The sequence below is a fragment of the Falco punctatus genome (genome assembly GCF_963210335.1).
Source record: "Falco punctatus genome assembly, chromosome: 5".
NCBI classification, from domain to species: domain Eukaryota; kingdom Metazoa; phylum Chordata; class Aves; order Falconiformes; family Falconidae; genus Falco; species Falco punctatus.
Genome location: NC_137584.1, coordinates 86,605,367 through 86,626,996, shown reverse-complemented (window position 1 = coordinate 86,626,996; position 21,630 = coordinate 86,605,367). Strand labels below are relative to the sequence as shown.

Below are 21,630 nucleotides of genomic sequence, written 5' to 3'. Positions count from 1 at the left end.
CAACATAACTTCTAAAATATAATGAGTGTAATTATGGGAACAAATAAAGGAAAGCTGATAGTAAAGCATACAAATCACAGTAGTTAGGACTACTAGGCATCTACTTTTGCTTTCTGAGTATCTCAGGACATTTTAATTACGTCTGGATTCTTCTGAATAAAGAACTAAATTTAGTTAACTAAAGCATTTTAGCTCTAAGGTGACTAATTTGTGATACACAAAGGTTTGAAGCATCTGAAATAACAGGGAGCTGTAATTAATTTTAAACGTAAGGATGAGGTCTGACAACCCATGCATCTGTGGAATAACATTCTCCTGACTAGTCTATCTGATACATTCATCTGTTCTCAAAATAATGCTTCAAAGGAGAGTGAACACAAACACACCTTCACCTCACAGAGAGTAATTTGGCCATTGTGTACTGGTGAAACCATACCTTTCTAATTCCTGCAGCATACCTGATGGAACACTTAAGCCTGACATTAAATTACATTAATTTTCTTGTGCAGAATTGCAAGCATTACAAAAATGTTGAAGGCAATGGCCACTTTCTTTTATCAAACATGAAACAAATGGATTTCTCAGGCATCACACTGCAAAATTTTTCTGTCACTTACCAGATTATTTTTGTGATCCTAAAACCACCTTAGTATTTCTACATTCCTTTTGAACAAAGGGTATTAGAACTAGACACAAATATATCAGTCTCAGCTTTATCAACACTATGCACCAAAGCAAACTGATCTTCTTAGTTCTTATTCATATTCTCTAATACATACAAAACTCCTGTTCGGTCCTTTGCCAGAGCACTGTACTACCTGTTGAGGTGCTTATTTTAACAGTAGCTGAAGTCACCTCCTTCAAAGAATGAGCATGGTGGTACATTTTACCCGCTTCTCGGGACTGCTCTATGACCTCAGGAATTCCCGTTAGGCCATGGTGTTTTGAGTAATGAGTTGGGTGGTTAAGCATCCCTTGAGTGTACCAGCAACTCTTGCATGACTAAGGTGGGTAATGGCACTGTCTGTACCAGGAACTCTGTCGACCAGTGAAAGTGGGGGACGAGAACAGGGACAATCAGGTATTCCCCAGCCCTGGGACATTCCTCACCTGGGTCGTAGCCTGAGTGAAACAGTACCATTGTTATTGGAACTTTGAAAAATTACCTACTGGTTGCAGCCAGGATGGAATTTTAGAGATGACTAAAGCCAATCACCTTGTGACCTTATAAACTGCTGTCCTAAGTGCGACCCTTTGAGCTCTCCTGGACCTCAGTGGGCTGCAACCAGCATCTCCCTCTGAGTGGAATGCTGCTCAGAGGTCGAGAACTCCTGAGTTTGTGAGATTAGGAGGACCGTTGCTGAAAGGTGACGATGGGGCCTGGGCTAATACCCCTGCTCCCTGAGGCTCAGCCCTTCGCCTATTGAGGAATGCAGTGGCATTCAATGTAGTTCACTGAACTCAAGGGGAACTTGTAACAGGTATACCTTTGTACATTGGTACATATATTTCTATAGATTGATTCCTTTGTGCTTGTGTGCATGTGTGTGTGAATTGATTTAGGTACTCATAATACGTATTGTATAAGTATTACCATTTAGAATCCATAGTTAAATCACTTTTGTACTTGAAGTAAATCCTATTGATCTACTTTGTAAATGTTAAATTAGTCATAGATTAAGCTCAGCTAAAATCTTATGATCTACCTTAAACTATGAATAAACCTGAGACATCCTTTAGATATAAACTGTTGTTTGAGGATAATTTTGACCTAGCCACACCTAAACTCTAGGAAGAGTTTAGAAAGCAAGGGGGTCCACTCTGAACCTCATGACTCAACGGGAGGGTCTCCCTTACTCTTTTGTCCTACTCTTTATACGTCCTCCATTAGACAAAACCCATTGACCGGGTCTGAGACTAAGATTAGACCTAGCAGCACCCAAACTCTATCAGGATTTTAGAAAGCAAGGGGGTGTCTACGCTGAACCTCGACTCAACAGGAGAGCCTCCCTTACCTGTTTTCATCTTTGGTCTCTGTGTAAATCATTCTAACTCGATTCTAATTTGGTCTTCCTTGGTATGTTTTATCCATGTGATCAGTAATAGAGTGAACCTTTTCATCGAGCTTTGTGAAGTTGCACTCCCACAAATTCATATTAAAATCATTTCGCTTATACCATTGATGGTGATTCTTGAAGTGACCTAACCTAAACCACTCATTCCAACAATGAGGTGGCTCAGTCATGTGCCACACAGTAATCTGTTGTATATCTTTCTAGGAGAAATAACTCTTAGTTTATTTGTGGAATGTAAGGTTCAGGTTCTAGAAAGGCACTATGATGGTATTTGCAAAAAGGCTTACCAAATGAGAGAAGACATTTTTTAACCTTCAGTAAGCTATCAATTTGTTATTAAATCACTTATATACAAAAGACAACAGCATCTTCCTTGTCAAAGGGACATGTACATTTCTGATAAAAGGTGGTTGATAGTATGGAAGAAGGTCAGAACTATCTCCTGAGTAACAAGAGTATCAACAACACTTTCAGAAGTGTTGAATAAACCTGTATGCATATCTAAAACAAAAGTGAGGGTAAGAGAGCTAGGATTGATCTCCAACCCTAGATCCTCATCAGTGAATGTAACCTTGGGATGTAGGCTTGTTCAACAGCTATGTCTTCACCCAGGAAAATATAAATGCTGAAAAGCATGTCAGCTGGAACATTCAGAGTGAAAAGAAACTTCAGAATGAATCTATGTATTAGGTAAAATGTGCCCATTTTTTCTGTCAATAGGACCCTTATAAACCCCTTGTAACAGGATTACCCATTTTATAAATACTTTATTTGCTTTCCCTAACGTGACTCATGTCCATTGTGGGCTGCATGTGGTCCTTCTTGAAGTACTACAGCAACAAGCAGTATTAAGTGTATTACATAATTTATGTAAGAACCGTCAGGGCAGTTAGTATAGTACTGCTGGAACTTTTAATTCCTACTTATCAAAACTACATTATCAGCTCAACATCTACTGTATAAACTGTCTGATACTCACAATGCCTTTGTACAGCTGGCTTCTAAAGTATAGTCAGATTGCTGGTAAAATATAAATGTCTAAAAGAGAATAAAACATAACAGTAATCTAGTTGTCCTGGCTTTGGCTGGGATAGAGTTAATTTTCTTCCTAGTAGCTGCTGCAGGGCTGTGTTTTGGGTTTAGTATGAGAATAATGTTGGTAAGACACTGATGGTTTAGCTGTTGCTAAGTAGTGCTTACCCTAAATCCAGGACTGTCCAGTTTCCCATGTTCTGCCAGTGAGCAGGTGCACGAGATGCCGGGAGGGAGCAGGGCCAGGACAGGTGACCCCAGCTAGCCAAAGGGATGTTCCATACCACAGAACGTCGTGCTCGGTATATAAACGGGGGGGGACTTGGCCGGGAGCCACCGATCGCTGCTGGGGGACTGGCTGGGCGTTGGTCAGTGGGCGGTGAGCAACTGCATTGTGCATCGCTTGGGTTTCTTCAGTTTTATTCCTCTGTCTCCCTCTCCTTTTCATTACAATTTTTATAATTATTGTTGTTATTATTATATTCTACTTTATTTCAATTGTTAAACTGTTCTTATCTCAACCCATGAGTTTTACCTTTTTCCGATTCTCCTCCCCGTCCCACTGGGGGCATGGGGGCAATGACCAAGCAGATGCCTGCTACTTTAGTTTGCAAGCTGGGGTTAAACCACAACAGTCCTTTTTGGCACCCAACGTGGTGCTTGAAGGGTTGAGATCATGACAGATCTGACCAGAGTGTGTTAAAACAAATTTGTTAGAAGCATTCATTGTATTGGTTTAATAGTCACTGGTCACACTGTTGATCCGTTGGCTCTCAGAGTTGTGGCACTTGGCTTCAGTTGCATTATGTGACACCTTACTAGCAGCACGTGTTCCCTGTTGCAGTGTTTACTGCCTTTGGGGCCTGGGCTAAGGTTCTTGTTTATTGTACGTTGTAATAATGACTTGTGATATGACAGAATTAGTAATTGTGAAACTCATCTGGTATGTGCCCTCAGTGCTGCTGTCACCTCTGTGCTTCGGGAGCCATCTATTGGGAATTATCAATAATTGCACCTTTTACCTTTGCTCCTTCGGGAGCCAACCTATGGTGGGAACATCCTCCCACATCTTCCCCTTCTCCTCCAGGCTAATTACAGTAGCGTTAGTTAATTCTGAAAATTTTGAATATCCTCGGGATGCCCAGAGCAATAGAGCCTGGCCCTATTGCTAGGAACCTGCGTGTTGCTGAATGCGGTTCAGATCTTGTTTAGGGTTAAGCAACTATCTGTGCCTACTTGAACCCTCGTGACGGGCACTGCAGCTATTCAGACCCCAGCGACAGACAGTGCAGCTTCTCCAACCCCTGCGACACACACTGCAGCTACTCCAGCCCCTGCAACAGGCACTGCAGCTACTCCAGCCCCTGAGACAGGCACTGCAGCTACTCACACCCCAACAATGTGTGATGCAGAGGACCAGCCCATGTTGGTATCACTCGCCTCTATATGCAAGAAGAAAATGGACATGAAGAACAGCTTGTTTAGTAGAGGATGAAGCAGGGCTGCCACAAGAACTGGAGGAAGAAGCAGAAGAAGAGGTAACCACTCAACCCCTAACCCTGAGTGAGCTGCAGGATATGCAAAAAAGATTTTAGCTGTTGTCCAGGTGAGCACATTATCACCTGGCTGCTCCTATGCTGGGATAATGGGGCTGGTGGTTTGGAATTAGAAGGTAGGGAAGCCAACCAGATGGGACCATTTTCTAGGGAAAGAGGCACTGGCAAGGCAATTGGAAGAGGGACACAAGTCCTCAGCCTCTGGAGGTGACTTCTGTCAAAAGTGAAAGAAAGGTATCCCTTCAAGGGAGATGTTATATGTCACCCGGACAAGTCAGAAAGCGGTATCCAGTACCTGAGAGAACTAGCTGTGCTAGAGGTGATTTATTATAACCTGAAAAATGTGTAGTTACCCACAGATCCAGACGAAGTCCAATGCACACAACCCACGCTGTGGAAACTTGTACAGAGCACACCATCGTCGTATGCCAACTCATTGGCAGTAATGACCTGGAAAGACAAAGCAGCACCGATGGTGAATGAAGTGGCTCACCAACTCTGGCAATATGAATCATGGAATCATGTAATGGTTTGGGTTGGAAGGGACCTTAAAGACCATCTAGCTCCAACCCCCCGCCATGGGCAGGGACACCTGCCACTAGACCAGGTTGCTCCCAGCCCTGTCCAGCCTGGCCTTGGACACTGCCAGGGATGGGGCATCCACGGCTTCTCTGGGCAGCCTGTGCCAGCACCTCACCACCCCCACAGTAAAGAATTTCTTCCTAGGACCTAATCTAAATCTACCCACTTTCTGTTTAAAGCCACTCTCCCTTGCCCTGTCACTACATACCCTTGTAAAAATTCCCTCTCCAGCTTTCTTGTCATCCCTGTTAGGTACCGGGGGGGCTGTTATAAGGTGCCCCCGGAGCCTTCTCTTCTCCAGGCTGAATTAACCCCAGCTCTCCCAGCCTGTCTTCACAGGAGAGGTGCTGCAGCTCTCTGACCATCTTCATGGCCCTCCTTTGGACTTGCTCCAACAGGTCCATGCCCTTATGTTGCGGGCCCCAGAGCTGAACTCAGTACTCCAGGTGGGGTCTCACCAGAGCAGAGTAGAGGGAGAGCATCACCTCCCTCGACTTGCTGGCCACACTTCTTTTGATGCAGCTCAGGATACGGCTGGCTTCCTGGGCTGCGAGTGCACATCGCTTTCATTGATGGCTTCCTTACAGAGATCAGCAATCTGTGTGGTCCTCCCAGTTATAGCTACATTGCATACTGTCACTTTATTAGAATATACATGGATATGAACACAGCTCTAGTAGCTCCAATACGTCAAGTCCTGAGTGAGTTTGAAACTTAAGGAGTTTCCTTGATGAACATTCCTAGGAAACACAGAGTGTGGATAATGCAAGAAATTATTTTTGTCACTTTTCAATTAATAGCAGCAGCACAGCTTTCCAACATTACTTCCTTAACTTCAGTTGGCATACCACTCATTCATTAAATACATATAACATTTAATAATTATAAAAGTTAATAGTATAATAATAATGTATCTGACAGGGTGCAAAAGGCCAGCGTGTCTGAAGAAGATGACTTGTTCAAATACCAAGGCCCAAACAGTCCTGTTTCACTATATCAGGATACAGCAGGGCTGACAGAAACTTAAAAATCTAAAAATACAGCTCAGTATAAAGCAGACCTGGGAGAAGTATAAGCTTTCTAGTTTTGGCTTCTGGAGAAAACATGATGCAGGACAGAACCCATTCCTATTCTTACAGACTGTTTTGAGTTTCCTGAGAAGCTGCTGCTGAGTTTCAGAGGGGATTTAAGAAGCCTCAGAGCCTCTCACTGTTTACCAAATACTGAGCAAAACCATTGAGTCTGTCCAAGGTTCCAAAAGCAAATGAAGCTGGTAGCTCAGTTAAGATTAGTCTTGGTTTTTTTTCTCTCATTTCACTGGAAAATATGTTTCCTGAGAAACTGAGTTTGAAATTTCAGTTGTCATACCTTGTCTAGTGATAATTATCCTGTCCAGTCTGACTAGAATTTGAATTAGTCTATAGGCTCAGTGCTTTCAAGAAGGATGCTAAGGAGACACTTGCATATAATTATTGGCTACAAGTTGTTTCACCCCAAACTTACTTCAGTGTTATTCTGTCAACAGCTGTATTAACTTCCAGACTCACCTCAGTAAATGAAATACTTGGAAAGACAAAAATGATGTAATTTCTGTTCTTGTAGATGTGAATGGAAGTGCCACTAGCTTCAATAAAAGGTGATCCTGCAAAATAACCAGGAATATGTGACATGATTCAGATGAATCAACAGAATCTCTTCCTTATTTGGAAGAAAAAAGACTGTTTATATATGAAGTGATTTTATTTTCTCTTACTAGATTATTCTGCATTTCAGTAATCTAAAAAAGCAGCAGTTAGTAAGATAGCAAAAGTAATACCAGAACTCACACCGTTAAAAATTAATTGAAATTGGCAGAATGCATATGTTGCCATTTCGGGGGGTGGGGTGAGTTATTTAAGCTCTGCTGTGAAAAATACGATAGAAAAACCCCCATCTCTGGTTACAGCCACTTTTGATCTGGAGTGTTGCTACGTTGCCATCCGGTGGTAATATGGAAAAGTACAATAGATAGCGACCGAGGGAGAGTAAACTGCACCTACGCGAACAGTACTACCCACCCCAGCAAAAGTCATACTTGTTTCTTGCAGTGTAATACATAGCGTTGATTACATGCTGGGAGTAAACTCTTTAAAGTCACAAAATATTAATGAACTTATTATAACTGGCGTGAAGAAAGTGTGTAAAATGGGAATGGGTCCGATGACCAGTACGCTGCAGGAAAGGTCTGCAGTTGAGAACTACTTGTAAAATGTAAACCCAGAGTCGTTCTTGCTACCCCATGACAAAATTAAGAAGCTCTGATGCATTTGGATTAGCTTCATGGAAGGCCTACATGGGATAAAATTTTACAGATCACAAAACTTGTGACAAGTACCTTTGCTACACCTAACTCCTGGTATGTTCACATCACTATTATTTACTGGTTTGTACTATTTCCTCAAGAACTCACAATCAAATAAAAACTGTGAATTTTTGTCACTTCTGACCTGTAGTGTTTTCAGGGCACAATGCAAAATATGGTGAATAATACATACCCTTAAAAAGGAAAAGAAGTCATTGAAAAGAAGTAAAGTGCAGTAAATGGTGATAAAAGCAGAGCAACTCACAGTATGAGAGTCCTTATATTTGTTCTAATATTTGCTGATCCAAAATACTAGAAATAACAGTGCATAAGGGTTTCATCAGGGGCTCCAGCACAGAAAAAATAGGAATTGAAGAGGATGGCACTGCCTCAGAAAGCTCTTCAAATGTCAGGTTTGTCTGGACACATGAATTGCCTTTTTGTGACTGTTCAGACTCACCAAAATCTTACCACAATCCTTTTTTTTTTTATTTCTAAGAAAACTGACGATAGTTGCTTGTGAAAAGAAAGAAATGAATTCATCCTTTGGAATCCTATGGTATTCTTAAGAAAAAAATCTATGAACGTCACCAGACGGTGGAAGCTGTAGTATGAGGAGGCTCTGGGACCCTTTCCCTTTTCCCTCACGTTCCAACCATTTCCTTGATATCTTATTTCCAACACAGAACATGCAAACCCCCAGTCAAAGCATGACTGTAATATAAGCAAGTATTTAAACAAGGATTAATACTTTGGGTATTATTTGATCACATACATTTAGAACCATATTACTACTGCCATTGCCCTACTATTGCTCACCAAGGGTACAGTTAACTGTTGATTCACAGAAAATGCTGAATTCTTCAGCAACAGGTGAAAAAAAATGTCTAAAATGTGGTATTTTGCACAAATACCTGAACTTTATCCTAAACAATCTAGCAGGGACACTGGAAGCGGTTTAATTGAACCTGAATTATATTCTGCCTGAGCTACCTCACTTCTTCTTTGAAATTGCACCTGAAATATCAGCACATAAAGGAAAAATGTGCAGCCCCCACTTTAGAAGTCTAGAGAAGGGTGAATATTATCTATCCAAGATTTTTTTCTAAATGAGGATGAGGTGTTTGACACAATGCCTCATACAGGTCCTGAACTTCCAGGAACAGCATACCTGAATGGGGGGATATGCTGAACTTCGAGTGGATACCTACAACTCCACAATTAAAGACTCAAAGACTATTCATTACAGTAAAAGTTTTAGGTGATTTTTGACCTTGCTTTCTACTCCATGAGCTTCTGTAGATATAAAGTAGAACAATTACATGCAGTGAGTTTTTTAGGACTGACAGAAAGGCCTACGTATGTTGAAGTACTGTGGTGAATGAAACAAAGGGCAGCTGTCTCAATGATGACAAGCTGTCTTCAAAGAAAAGGAAAAATGGCAAAATTATTACTGAAGCACACAGTTATGTCAAAGCAGAAAAAAAGATGCTCAGACATGGGCCTCTTATCAACAGCTCTCATCATGGCCCTACTCATCAACAGCTGCTTGCAGAGTCAGAAGTGTATCAATTTTAAATAGCATTCCACACACAAAAAAAACCCACACCAAAATCATACCCTAATTTTGGATGCTCCTGAGAATATTACTTCTCTTTTTTTCAAATAGGTATGAAGAACAGGTTCCTGTTCCAAATTCCAAAACAGCCTGCCAAGTATCTGAGATCTCTGTTTAAGTAAAATAAAGGTTATTATTAATTATATTTTTGGCCAGCTAGTGTAAGGCAGTTTATTATAACATTTCTCTTTTGAAATTCTGAAGTTGGAATAAACTTTGATATTATAAAATAAATTTTCAGACAATGACATACTATTAAAATCATATTTACTCAATCTATTCATTTCAGATACACAACACCAGGCTAATAGTTTAGCCAAGGTCAGTTTTCTCTGCATTCTTTCCATAGCAGCAGATAGGAAACAAACCCACTTTCCTAACATCTAGTTATCTAACAACAAAAATACCTTCACAATACATTTAATATTTCTACCTTTACCTTCTGTTTCATTTTAATCTTGAAGATAGTAATGGATGTTAAAAAAATTAAAAGATACAATGATGGCAACTTGAAATAATAATTTAAAAAATTAAAATAAATTGTGGTACCATGCATGCATACCTCATGGCAGATACTGTACCAAGGACTAATTACTTTCTGCCACTTGTTTAGGTCAGAAACCTATTCCTAACAAAATGTATTGTACATATTAATACCTACATGTATCCATGTGGAATAATCTCTTAAATGAATCTCCATGCAGTTCAGAGATCTGTCTGTATAAATCAGCTTGTACGTTTTAGGTCTAAATTAAACCAGTAAATAGACATCCATGTTTATCACATACCATGACTTTCATAATGCTTTTGCTTAAACCTTTTTCCAACAGTTTGCTATGCAGGTGCATGAGGAAATCTGAAAAGAGACTTCTGTCTACTGATCAGTTAGAATTTTTAAATATAATTTTCACCAAGTGTAAAATTTGACTGAATCACTAAAAATTGCTGATTATTCTATCCCTATGAAATAGACAGTAGGCTTTACCTCACTCATTAGACCTGTGTTACTGCTGCAGTATTGAGAGAAAAGCTTGCAAATTTATTTTTCCTAACAAAGTAAAAGGAAATAAGTAAAGATGTGTGCAAGCAGTATATTTCAGTAAGACACTGCACTTTCAACTGGTTGATTTTTACAAGGCATGCATTTTAATTTTTTTCTTAAGTGGCATCATTTCAGCGTACTTGTGATGGAATAATTGCAGTGTGATTCAGCTCGGAAGCATCTGCACTTTCAAGATCATATATCCACAAAATTAACTTCTAACAAGTAAAAAGAGACACAAGTTGATAGTTTTTTAACAAACACTAATATTCTATTACTGTGATAGCATTTCTTCTTGTGACAACACATAACGTAACAATATTAACTTAGGCAATGCATGTGCTGCAAGCTACTCTTGTACTCTGATGTGAACAGGCAACAACTGAGGAAAGCAGCACCTCCTTTCTCAGAAATAAAGGGAGAAAGGGTAAGAATTTATGCAGAAGGATTTTTTGTCCTCTGATGCTGTCATACTTCCCTCAGAAGCCCTTCCTCAGTCTCTCTCCATTCTTGTAGGCTATGCAGCTATATGCAGCCTGTTCTGCTGCAGCACAGGAAGAGGGGTCATTTACTGCTGAAAGAAAACAGAACTTATTTTTTGTCAAGGAAATGTTACAAAGCTGTTATTTAAATGCGCATCATGTATGCTTCCATGACTGGCACATTGCTGACATACTGCTCTTTCAGTCAGGAAGCAGGCAACCACCTGGTATTTCCATCTTATGGTACAGGCAAGGAAATAATCATTCAGTGAGGCAGACTCAACACCTTTACCACAAAGAATAATGGTGTGAGGATGTGCACAGAGACAGTTACCATAAAGCATCTGACATGCTGCAAGTTTACATCCTACAGTTCACATCCTGCAGTTTCCTATTCATCTGCTCAACTCAAAATGCCAAGATTTGCAATCCATCCTTAGAATAGGGCAAGCTGAGTAATCATACAGCTGCTTGCTCAGAGGTGGCTGAGTGGAAGAACTTGCGCAGGGAGAATACAAGCTTGCTTCCACAGCTGTGAAGTTCAATCATTTTTAGCAGACTGCGAACTACTTATTAATCCAGTTTGTTAGCAAGAACACTTTTTTAATTATTTAAAGCTTTAATATTTCCCCACATCACCGCAATCTCTCTCACAGGCAAAAAGGGGGTGAGGCAGGAAATAACTTATGTAATAATTTCTTTGTATTAAATTTGGCAGATGCTACGAAGTATGGAATTTTATAAACAAGACGATACTAGTTTACTGTACCAATGGAATGTTTAATCAGATTCACTGTATGCCACACACATTTTAAAAATCTCAAGCAAGTACATTGATTCAAAGAAATGAATAATAGGTTGGTCTGCCAAAATCTGCCATTAATCAGCCTGAATTTATGTCAAAATCGTTTTCCATAAAAATGAGAAAAAAAATTGCAGAAGAGCTAAATTAAGATACAAGGCCAAAGAACACATTCAAACTTAAATTTACTTGGCTTTCACTTATGGAGAGTGGATCTGTTCTACAAAACCAATAAATTAAATATTACTTTAAATTATCGTTAAAAATCTTGCTATTAAATAAAACTATTTTATGTGATTTAAATCAATCTGCTTGTATGAGATGTGTATACAGTGTCTGAAATAATGTTTTTAACATGCTGGATTTGGTTGTTCCACTGAATAAATACTTTAATATTTAAAGAGAGATCCATATTTGCTGACGTTTCTCATTTAAAACCATACACTTAGCAACTTTCATAGGCTTTTTTATAACATAGCCTCTCACTTACCAAACATATGTACTATCTAAAGAAAACACGTTTTCTGAAAATTTCACCTTATTTAAAGTTACCAGATTAAAAAAAACAGTTTGCAAGGAAATATACCTGCTCTACCAGAGTGCACAATACAGACCCTGTGTTGTGCCCTATAGAAGGAGAAAATTCCCCTCCCCAATAAGGGAGACGTGCCCCTCTGTAACGACATGACAGGGAACAAAGTGCTGCTTGTGTTAGAATTAGAGCTTCTGAGTCTTCTGCACTCTTGCTGCAGCTGGAATGGGTAAAGTGCAAGGGCGAGGGAAAGGCAGGGAAACTGCTGTATCTTGGATGCCAGATATAGAATTAGGATTGCGTAAAATCAAGCCCCATTAAACATCCTGGATGAAATGTTAGTTCTGATGAAGTCAATGCTAAAACATCCACTGCCTTCAAAAGCAGTCAAGGATTCATCCATCAGTTTAAGCAGAAAAAAGAAGCTGTAGACGAGGATCAGAGTTTATAATATGGAAGCATGTTTTAATCACCAGTCAAGAAAAATGTTAAAAATCTACCGATTATCTTCAAATTTGCTGAAAAAATGCCGTATGACTACAAAACTAAATCTGCAGTTTTCAAGCACATTACACAAGTAATTCTAACCAGTGTGACTGAAGTAGAAGAAAAAAGTCTGATCTATGGTTCTTCTAGGATGAGAGAGATTGCTGCTATTAATGCTGTCTTTGGCTTCCTGTCAATCATGTTTTGTTTAAGCTTGGTAACTGTACTCAGTGCATTCCTTCCAGCAAAACAAAACAAAAAAAGCAATTAAGTGCTCCTTTCTGCAGCAGTATCTGGGAAATGTGGGAAGACAGTCTCAGGCAATATTAACACTAATCAAAAGAGAGAACACGCAAGAAAGTTTACCCTGGGGTTGATAGGAAAAAATCCGAGCAAGGAGCTTACTAGTTTACTATAAAATAAACATAGAACACTTGCATGGCTTTGAAGGCAAACACATGATGCATTACACTGGAGTTATCAGAGGGGTTCAAAAACTGAAAAAGAAAGCTACTGGTATTTATTTCTATTACGTTTAGAGAAACATGACTTTGTATACACATTTCATAAGCAAAAGTATGCCATTAAAAGTATTCCTGACTAGCATTATAGATGTTTTCTTCCTAAATAAATAAAGCAAGCCAAACACTGGCAAACTCCATGGATGACAGGAGCAGAATACAAGTTGCTATTTTCACCTAAAACCTACCAGGTTTATTCAGAAAATCTACAGAACTTTTTCAGTAGTCTCACAACCATCAGACTTTTTCCTTCCTTTTTCTTAGTGCTTCTGAGTATAAGGTGATCATAACTCTGGTAGGGCTTCCTAGGCTGACAGCCAGCAGTGTTCCTGTCTGGTTTTATTATGTTAAGATACATGCTTTTATGTGTCACTACTCATTTTTTCTTGGCCTGTCTATCACACTTTAAGAGCATGCCCTCTCCTTCCACACAAGTGGCACCTTCTGTTCAATTGTTTAAAATTCCTATTTGTTTGAGCAGATGTTTTTTAGCTGCAACTTCATCTGACATAGCCTTCTTCAGAGACGCTAGAGCGTGCAGGGGGATATGCTTACATTCTAATGTTTAAAAATCATTACTGAGCAGGATAAACACATGTATATAGACAAAAAAAAAACCAAAACAAGTCTCTGCCTCATTTTTCTCCCTTCTCATGAGCATTCTTTGGAATCCTGCAACAGCATCCAAGATATTTTTATTTCTACAATTGACTCCTTTCAAGAAACATGTACTTCTGGCCCCTGCAATCAAAATCCCCCTGCATTGTACAGTACATAGGAGGTTCTTCAATAACCTTCAGACCTGTTAGATGTACCTCCCAGATTTGTCTCTTTTCTTTTTTTAATCTACTGCTCATGAGCTACCTTCTGCAATTCTGTTTTGAACCACTGATTTACTTTGGGCAATGGCTGGCTGTGTTTTTGTTCTGTGCTACATCTGAATCCACATGTCAATATCCTTTATTTTTACCCCTGTACTAAAGTACAAAAGCTCCTCTTTTCACCTTCTATGGATTTTAATTCAATATACCAGCAAAGGAGTTCTCAGTTTGACCCATACCTATATATACACATGCAATATCCAGCATTATCAAAAAATCATATATTCCAAACTGTCAGGGTTTTCATTTATTCACAATAGATCATTAAAACTATCATACCTGTTAGAAAAAGTTCCTATTATATATTTCAAAAAATATTTATGTAGAAAAAAACCCTTACCTGTCTGTTTGTAAAGCTGCTGTCACATACCACGTGAAACAATTAGAATGATCAGAAGCAGGCAGATACTGCTCTTCATCCTCAAATGTCTAGAAGGCAGAAATATGTTTTCCTTTGATACACCATTTTTCCTAGTGTTATTGGCTTATGTTTTACTTGTGTCAATGTATACATCTATACAGTGCTTTATTACTTACAGAAAAAGCTTTGATTTGTTAATAGTCCAACTGAATTAAGTGAGACTATTTATGAACACACAAGCATGCTTGAGAACTCAAGGTCCTAAAGCCTTGGTGAATAACCACATCTGTAGGTTAGGACTCAGCACAGCACAGCACTTGCTACCTCTTGTTGAACCAGTAGTTGAAAATTCAAACAGCTGAAGCTATTCTGGAATGGCTTAAGAGATACTGGTAGGAAATTGAAATATTAAAGGTGACAAGAGAGCTTGAACACATGAGCAGATTTAGGATTATTTAGATATAATGAATGAGGTGAAACACAGATGCGAGAGAACTAAGGTTTTGCACTGGGAAAGGGTCATAGGAGAAGGAGGGAGTTTGAGAACATGAACAAATAGGCAACAACTGGTTTTGATGTTCATGAAATAGGTTGCAGCAATCCCATCTGGTAAGAGAAAACATGAAATTAAGAGAGGTTTTTTACATGAAATGTTTGTTTTGTTTTGTTTTTAATGCCTGTATATTAGATCCTTTCTGAACAGGATGCACTGCATTTACGCAGTTTATGTAAGTTTCTGTGCCATCTTAAATGGAGGTATAAATGGGGACATAGACCAAATATTATTCTCTTCTTTATAACAGTCTTATTTAATTAACAGATTCAACATGATATTGCAAACTTTCTTAATCTCTTTAACAGATACTATAGTTCCTTCTGGTCAGTGTTCACAATAAGGATTCAGCATGAGCTTCTTCAGACCCAAACCCAATTACAATTCAGATACCAAAATAACAATTACATTCCTGACAAAATACTGAAAAGATGCTAATTAGTCAAATCCCAAGTTTTTTTGTGGTAAACATGGTGGAAATCTGTGACAATATCCACATAATTAGTGCTGTTCCAGTATGCCAGACAGGAAATACTATTATTGCAAACCCATTTAAGTATCAAGAGTTCTGCTTAGTAAGAAAATTAATAATGTCTGCACAACAGTTTCTTATCTCCCGTTTAATGCAATAAGTAAAATCTGTTAACATCGTCCTGTACTTTTTTTAAGCTTTAATCATACTACAGAATTTGGTATAAAACCACTCAATGGCCATTACAAACTACTGTGAGAAAGCTGAGGTCTTTTTACAGCTATATATGATAAACAGCTGCCTTTTGTCCCCAGAGAAGATATGGGATGCAGATAGGTTTGTAAAGCAAGCAGAGTAACTGGATGTTAAAGGGATAACTGTAAAATATTTACTATTTCAATAAAATAAAAGAGGCTATCAGAAATCTCACAATTCATTGATTCATTGAACCATCTCAACACTAGTTAAACTCTGTTCTTCCTTGGAAGTTTTCCATCACAACCTTTAAAGATGGGTTATTTTGTAGATAGCATATTCAGTTCTGGAGCTCCATTTCCCGACAGACTGTGGATGCTGTGAGAGACATCTGCATCCAAACCATCACAAGTACACAATGATCAGACCACAATTAATTTTCTCACAATTTATTTTCACAGCTTACCTTGGTCTTTACTTTTGGTTTTACTCTGTAAGTCCTGCAAATGGACAGTTCAGTGTTGCTTTCAGTGAACTAAAATTATTTAAAAATAAACACCACACATAACACAAATGTTTAACACTACTTAAACTGAGATATGTGCATCTTAGAATCTATTTAAATCTCAAAAATCCAGGATTTCAGGATCTTCTTCATAAGTTTCTGCAAGAGAAAACCTCCACATTTCTATTAAACAGAGTATACAATCTAGCAGTTCAGCACTCAAGTGACAGACAAACCACCTCTCTAAGACTGGAATGATTATAGTTTTAGGGCATTATTTATAAGCACACTGGATCAAATTAAAAAAAAAAAAAAGAATGTGAGAGAAACTTGAGCCTAAAAGTATGTAAAATATTCATTAAGCTTTTGGGTCAAGTTTATCTTACATGTATGTGAGACAACCTAGCTACAGTGTCAGTGACACTCTGGGGAACTGGGAGATGGGTGTCACTCACCAGCTATATAAACAAGCTGCTCAGTGACAGACAACTCGCAGGGCACATTGCCCAGCCCCTGAGCTCTCCAGGAATGCGGTATGGGGCATTCTAGAGGCCTGCACATCCTGATCACCTGCCTTTAAGGTCACACTTCACCCCACTCACCGGTTTAGTCTCATCCTATCTTGTCCCAAAACATCAGATAGGATTAGTAGCAAAACAAATTCAGGCTGTATAAGGACTTGGGTATTATGGGTTACAGGTTAACACAGACAAAAGTCTTTATTCTAACCTGTATTTAAAACCCAAATATAATCTTCATTGATTCTTACCTACAGTCCCTGTGGCACTTTCAAGAGGTGGTGAACTCAGGGTGCTGTTTTCAAACAGATAAAGCTGATATAAGCTGGGGCTACTGTGCTCCCCTTCCTTGAGCTGACACTTTTGCAATGACCCAGATAAGGGAACTGTTTTAACCAAAAAACAGACCTAGGAAAAAGGAAAAGCCTTCAGAAAATTCAAGATCTTTCTTAGTCAAATATTGTGTGTTATTTGGTGTCCTGTTTTAATGAATAAAAACAACAAAAAGTATTCATGCCTTCACTGGGGGGATGTGTGTTATTTGTTTGTTTCCTTTACATAGTGCTTCGTTCTCCCTGACCCAGAGAGACGTATTCTGAGAAACATATAAATCTATAAAGTCCTGCAAAAAATTAATCACCCAATATCTATCACATATGCATTCTATTAAACTTTTAATGGCTGATACTGTCAAAGGCTGAGAAACATATAAATCTATAAAGTCCTGCAAAAAATTAATCACCCAACATCTATCACACATGCATTCTATTAAACTTTTAATGGCTGATACTGCCAAAGGCTAAGATGGAGACAGAACACAATCTTTGTACACACTTGACATATTGTAACACTAAGGAACAGGGAACTTACACCTTCATTGGAGGGCAAGCTGCAGCTCGGATCACAAGAAGCAAATTCTGGGGGGACACAGTAATAAAAGCTAATTTGTATCAAGTATGTCCATTATCATATTTAACATATTACAGGTATGTATTTAAATTACAGTATCATATATACAGAAAACTCCATTTAATTTCTGCTCTGTAAAGACAGCAATTCATTTGCTATTCTTTTAGAGAACAGAATATGCAGATCTGAAGAACTCAAAAGATTTTTTAACCCTTTTTTCAGTATTATTACAGAAAGTAGTTGTTTTTGCAAATCATAGTTTACAAATCTCATTTCCAAGCAACGGATTTAGCTTTAAAACTTTTCAGCAACAATATTTTATTTTCCTGTATATCTCCAGTCTTGTCAGCTGCTACTTTATTGACACTTGCATGTAAAAACCACACTTCTGTAAACTGTCAATAAAATTTCAAAAGTATCCCGTATTATCTTCTCTCCCACTGAATTCAAAATCTTGCTATTGTGGAGGTGTTTATGATTTTTTAAGTTCTTACCTTTTATCTTCTGCAGTACGTACATCAGGAAATTCCCACTCAATAAATGAAGTTCCTTCATATTCTAGATATAACTAACCAAACAATTGAAAACACTTGCTAGTGTGCAAATATGTCAGTTGTGACAACATATACAAATACTACTTTATAATGTCCTTAATCTCATTTTTATCACGATAAAAAGATTAATTAATTTAACAAAAATAATTAAGGGACATTTTAACTGGAAAAACTAATTTTAAAACAGTAGTAACAGGCAACAAGCAGGTATCAATTACATTGGCACACTGCTTCAATAAAATTATGTATGTCCTGACTGTATGATGATTTCTACTCCTCCTCAGCTAAATGGACAGCATTCTGGAGAGTTTGAAGTGCTACAGATGCCAACTGTGCCTGGCACAGTGAATACTAGACTTCTTTTTGACGATGGCATTATCAAGATCCAATATTTTTTGTGCGTCACTTTACACCTTAATATCAAATTAAACCACAAAAATGCTCTAAAGATGCTGTGAATAATCAGGACGTAACACTTACCTTTTACTGAATGTTTTACCGAGAGTAATGTCACAAATTTCAACATTCTATGGTTTGACACAGTTCCGTAGGACACCAATGGCCCACAGACCACTTTTCTACAACCACTGTTCTAGAGTAGATGGGACCTCAGTGTAAAATACCTGAGTATTACATCATTGTCACAGGCAGAACCAATTTTAACCGAAAACTCATACCATGGGCGATGTGCCCTGACATTTTCATTATCAAGGGTTAGTTATACCACACATTCTACACTAAAATCTGTACTTTCCCTGAAACTCAGAAATCACTTGCAGTAGAAAAAACAGTATCAGAAAAATATTAAAATCATTTAGTAGTCCTTCAACACAATTAAGAAGTATTGATAATGAGAAAAAAATAGCACTCTGTGACCCATCGGCCATGTCAAGCATTCGCTAATAGTCCAGTTGGCTTTCTTGCTTGTTACAGCATCTTCCTTTCATTCATGCTCACCCTTGATTTTCTGAACTACTGAAGTTCTTACCAAAATTCTCCTCTAAACTACTTTGTGTGTCATTTTTTTAAATACATAAAAATATGTGAGACACTTCATGAGAATAATTGAAAACATACAGATGTAACAACTCCACATATCTCTTTCAACACATCTGAATGAAATGCAGATCACACACTGCTTCCCTTCCCTGTTATTAAAAATTCCTGAGCCTTTTGCTGTTTATTGGGAGGCAAGCAATGCAGTCATGAGAAAAGCCTGAATGTACCCAAATTACAGTGAAACTTGTGATAATTGTAACTGCCTCAGTTCTTTATATCCAGTCAATAACATCGAACAATTCAGAAGACAAGACAACCTAAACTTTATCAGTGTACACTTCTACCATGGGTTCAGTTTTACAAAGTCAGTCCCATGTACTGGCTTGCTAATGCCAGAAAAAGCACTGGCGCTTTGTGCCACCTCTAAACGCCCACCTGACCTCTCACAGAGCAGATTCAACTTGCTCAAATGGCAAAAAAAGTTAATACAGTCCATAGACCTTGGAGGAAAAAAACCAGCACTGTAACATTGCATGCTCTTGCTGGTTTTCTTGCTTACAGTAAATAACAAAAATAAGTGCAATTGGGAGTTTCTGCACAGTTTTATTCTAAACTCTTATACTACAGCAAATGCCTGGTTTTGACAAGGGGCATTAGACACCAGTTGTGCTTGTACTTTGGTCAAGAGTTACCATGTTTTAGAGCTATACTACAAATACAGTTAGTGAATCATGTCAACAAAGAGTATTTAATGTCTTTTAAAGTATTAGAATGAAAGCCTCCATTTAGTTTGCAAAGAAAAGGCGCTGGAGGAATGATGGACCCATAATACCATATATTAAAAAAAAAATCTAACCCTTGCAGTACCGATCAGTATTGATTAGCTTGATCTTCATTAAATACTTACAGGTTTTCTGAAAGTGAAGAATGGTTTTCTTCACTGGTTCAATACCTATCAAGAAAACATGAATCTCAAGTGTCTTTTACAATAAATAAAAATAGCAGAACAATGGATTTGTGTGCCTAAGACTCTTTGGGAAGTGACGTTCCACTAATACTGCATTGCTAGGACACTAAAACAGGCTCAAATTTGTTTTGAGATTTGAGGAAATATTTGTATTGGCAATGGTGGGGTGTTAATATGATTCAGCTATACTGGAAAATCATATCCTGAAACATTAATCTAGACCATTGTTTGGGGAGTCATGAGATGATCGAGGGCCTCAGATGCGAGTGAACTAAAATGAAGTTTGCCATTGTGTCAGCAAGACGAGAAATTTGACTTTGGCAGCTCCTTGTGGCTTTTAGTGACTTCCCACCAGCTCTGTGCAGTGACACAGAAATCATGGCTGTGCTTTTTTTAGCACAATCAGACACAAATATTAATACTATGGACTCAACAGAATCTTTAAGGAACTCTTGGCTCTTTGAAGTGTATACACACAATGGCCTCCTATCGTTTGCCACTACTCAACATCTTTGTACTGAACTACTTTGTCACAGCATCTCTTTGCACCGACGGTCAGGATTTAGGTATTTTAAGATGTTTTTTTTTTAAAATGTTCTCTGCCAACTTTGTGTTTAATTTTCTGTTATGTATCTCCCTAGCTTTACAAGGCACAGTTAAACATTTCTCCAGTGTCTTTTACAGATCCTCAAAATCTTGGTCAAAGTAAAACCCGAAGGAGTGAAGAAACGTTTAGAATCAAACTCTGCAACTTACTAGACAGCTGCAGATTGTCACTGCTCCGTGACTCAGGTTTTTGAACAGCTGTCTTAGCAATAATTACATCATTCAGATTTATGTCTTTTTAATAGCTACTTTTAAAAAAATATCTTCCCCCAGGGGTGTTGATTCTGTGAAGCAGGAAAGAATGAAAACAACCACTGAGACATCAGCTCTACCTCTAAACCCTCAAGTATGCATGATGAAGGCATGTCTCTGCAACGGGTTTTTTCCATTTATTTGTTTTTCCCCTCATGAATAAGCTTGGGGCCATGTTCTGGTGTCTCTGGAGAAAATGGCCTCCTTCCTTTAGCCCCTGGTTCTGCAAACACGGATCTATATTCTTATCATTGTCAGCAAAAGGAGCTGCATAGGCAAAGCTACGATATACTGCAAGCACACGTTGGCACGTGTGACAGGAGCCACAGGTCATGCCTTGCCCACGGGAGATGTAACCCGAGGGGAAGAGGGGAGACACCCCGCACAGGGACCTGCAGGCTGGCTTCAGGCGAGCTGCGGGGACACCTGTAGCGCCTCAGGCCGTGGGCTGCTGCGTCCCAGAGAGCCAGGCCTGGGGAACGGTCACAGGGTCCGCCGCCACCGGACCCAAGGCCGCAGCTTGAGTCCCGTTCTGAGCGGAGGCCAGACGCGAGGCACAAAGGCCTCCCCTCACGGCTCCCCTCCGTGCCCCTCGCCCCCTGCTCCACCTCCACACACCGCAGGCGCCACCCAGAGCCAGCGGCGCCCGGTGGAGCGTCTCGGCCGCTCCTCCGCAGCCTCCCGGTGCCCGGTCCCCGGCCACGGGCCAAGCGGCCAGCACCCGGTCCTGTCACAGGTGCGGCCGCCGAAGGACTACGCTCCCCAGCATGCACCGCGCTCGGCTCCGCG

The 21,630-nt window shown here is 39.2% G+C and overlaps 1 protein-coding gene across 2 annotated transcripts in view; it reads right to left on the bottom strand.

Moving 5' to 3' along the window:
- The window catches only part of DESI2 (desumoylating isopeptidase 2), a 54,798-nt gene extending 33,168 nt beyond the window's left edge, over window positions 1-21,630 (bottom strand). For both annotated transcript variants that reach the window (XM_080390487.1, XM_080390488.1), the window contains exon 1: window positions 1-21,630. This exon is cut by the window's left edge and continues 17,742 nt beyond it. The gene's annotated coding sequence lies outside the window, so the exon portion shown is untranslated.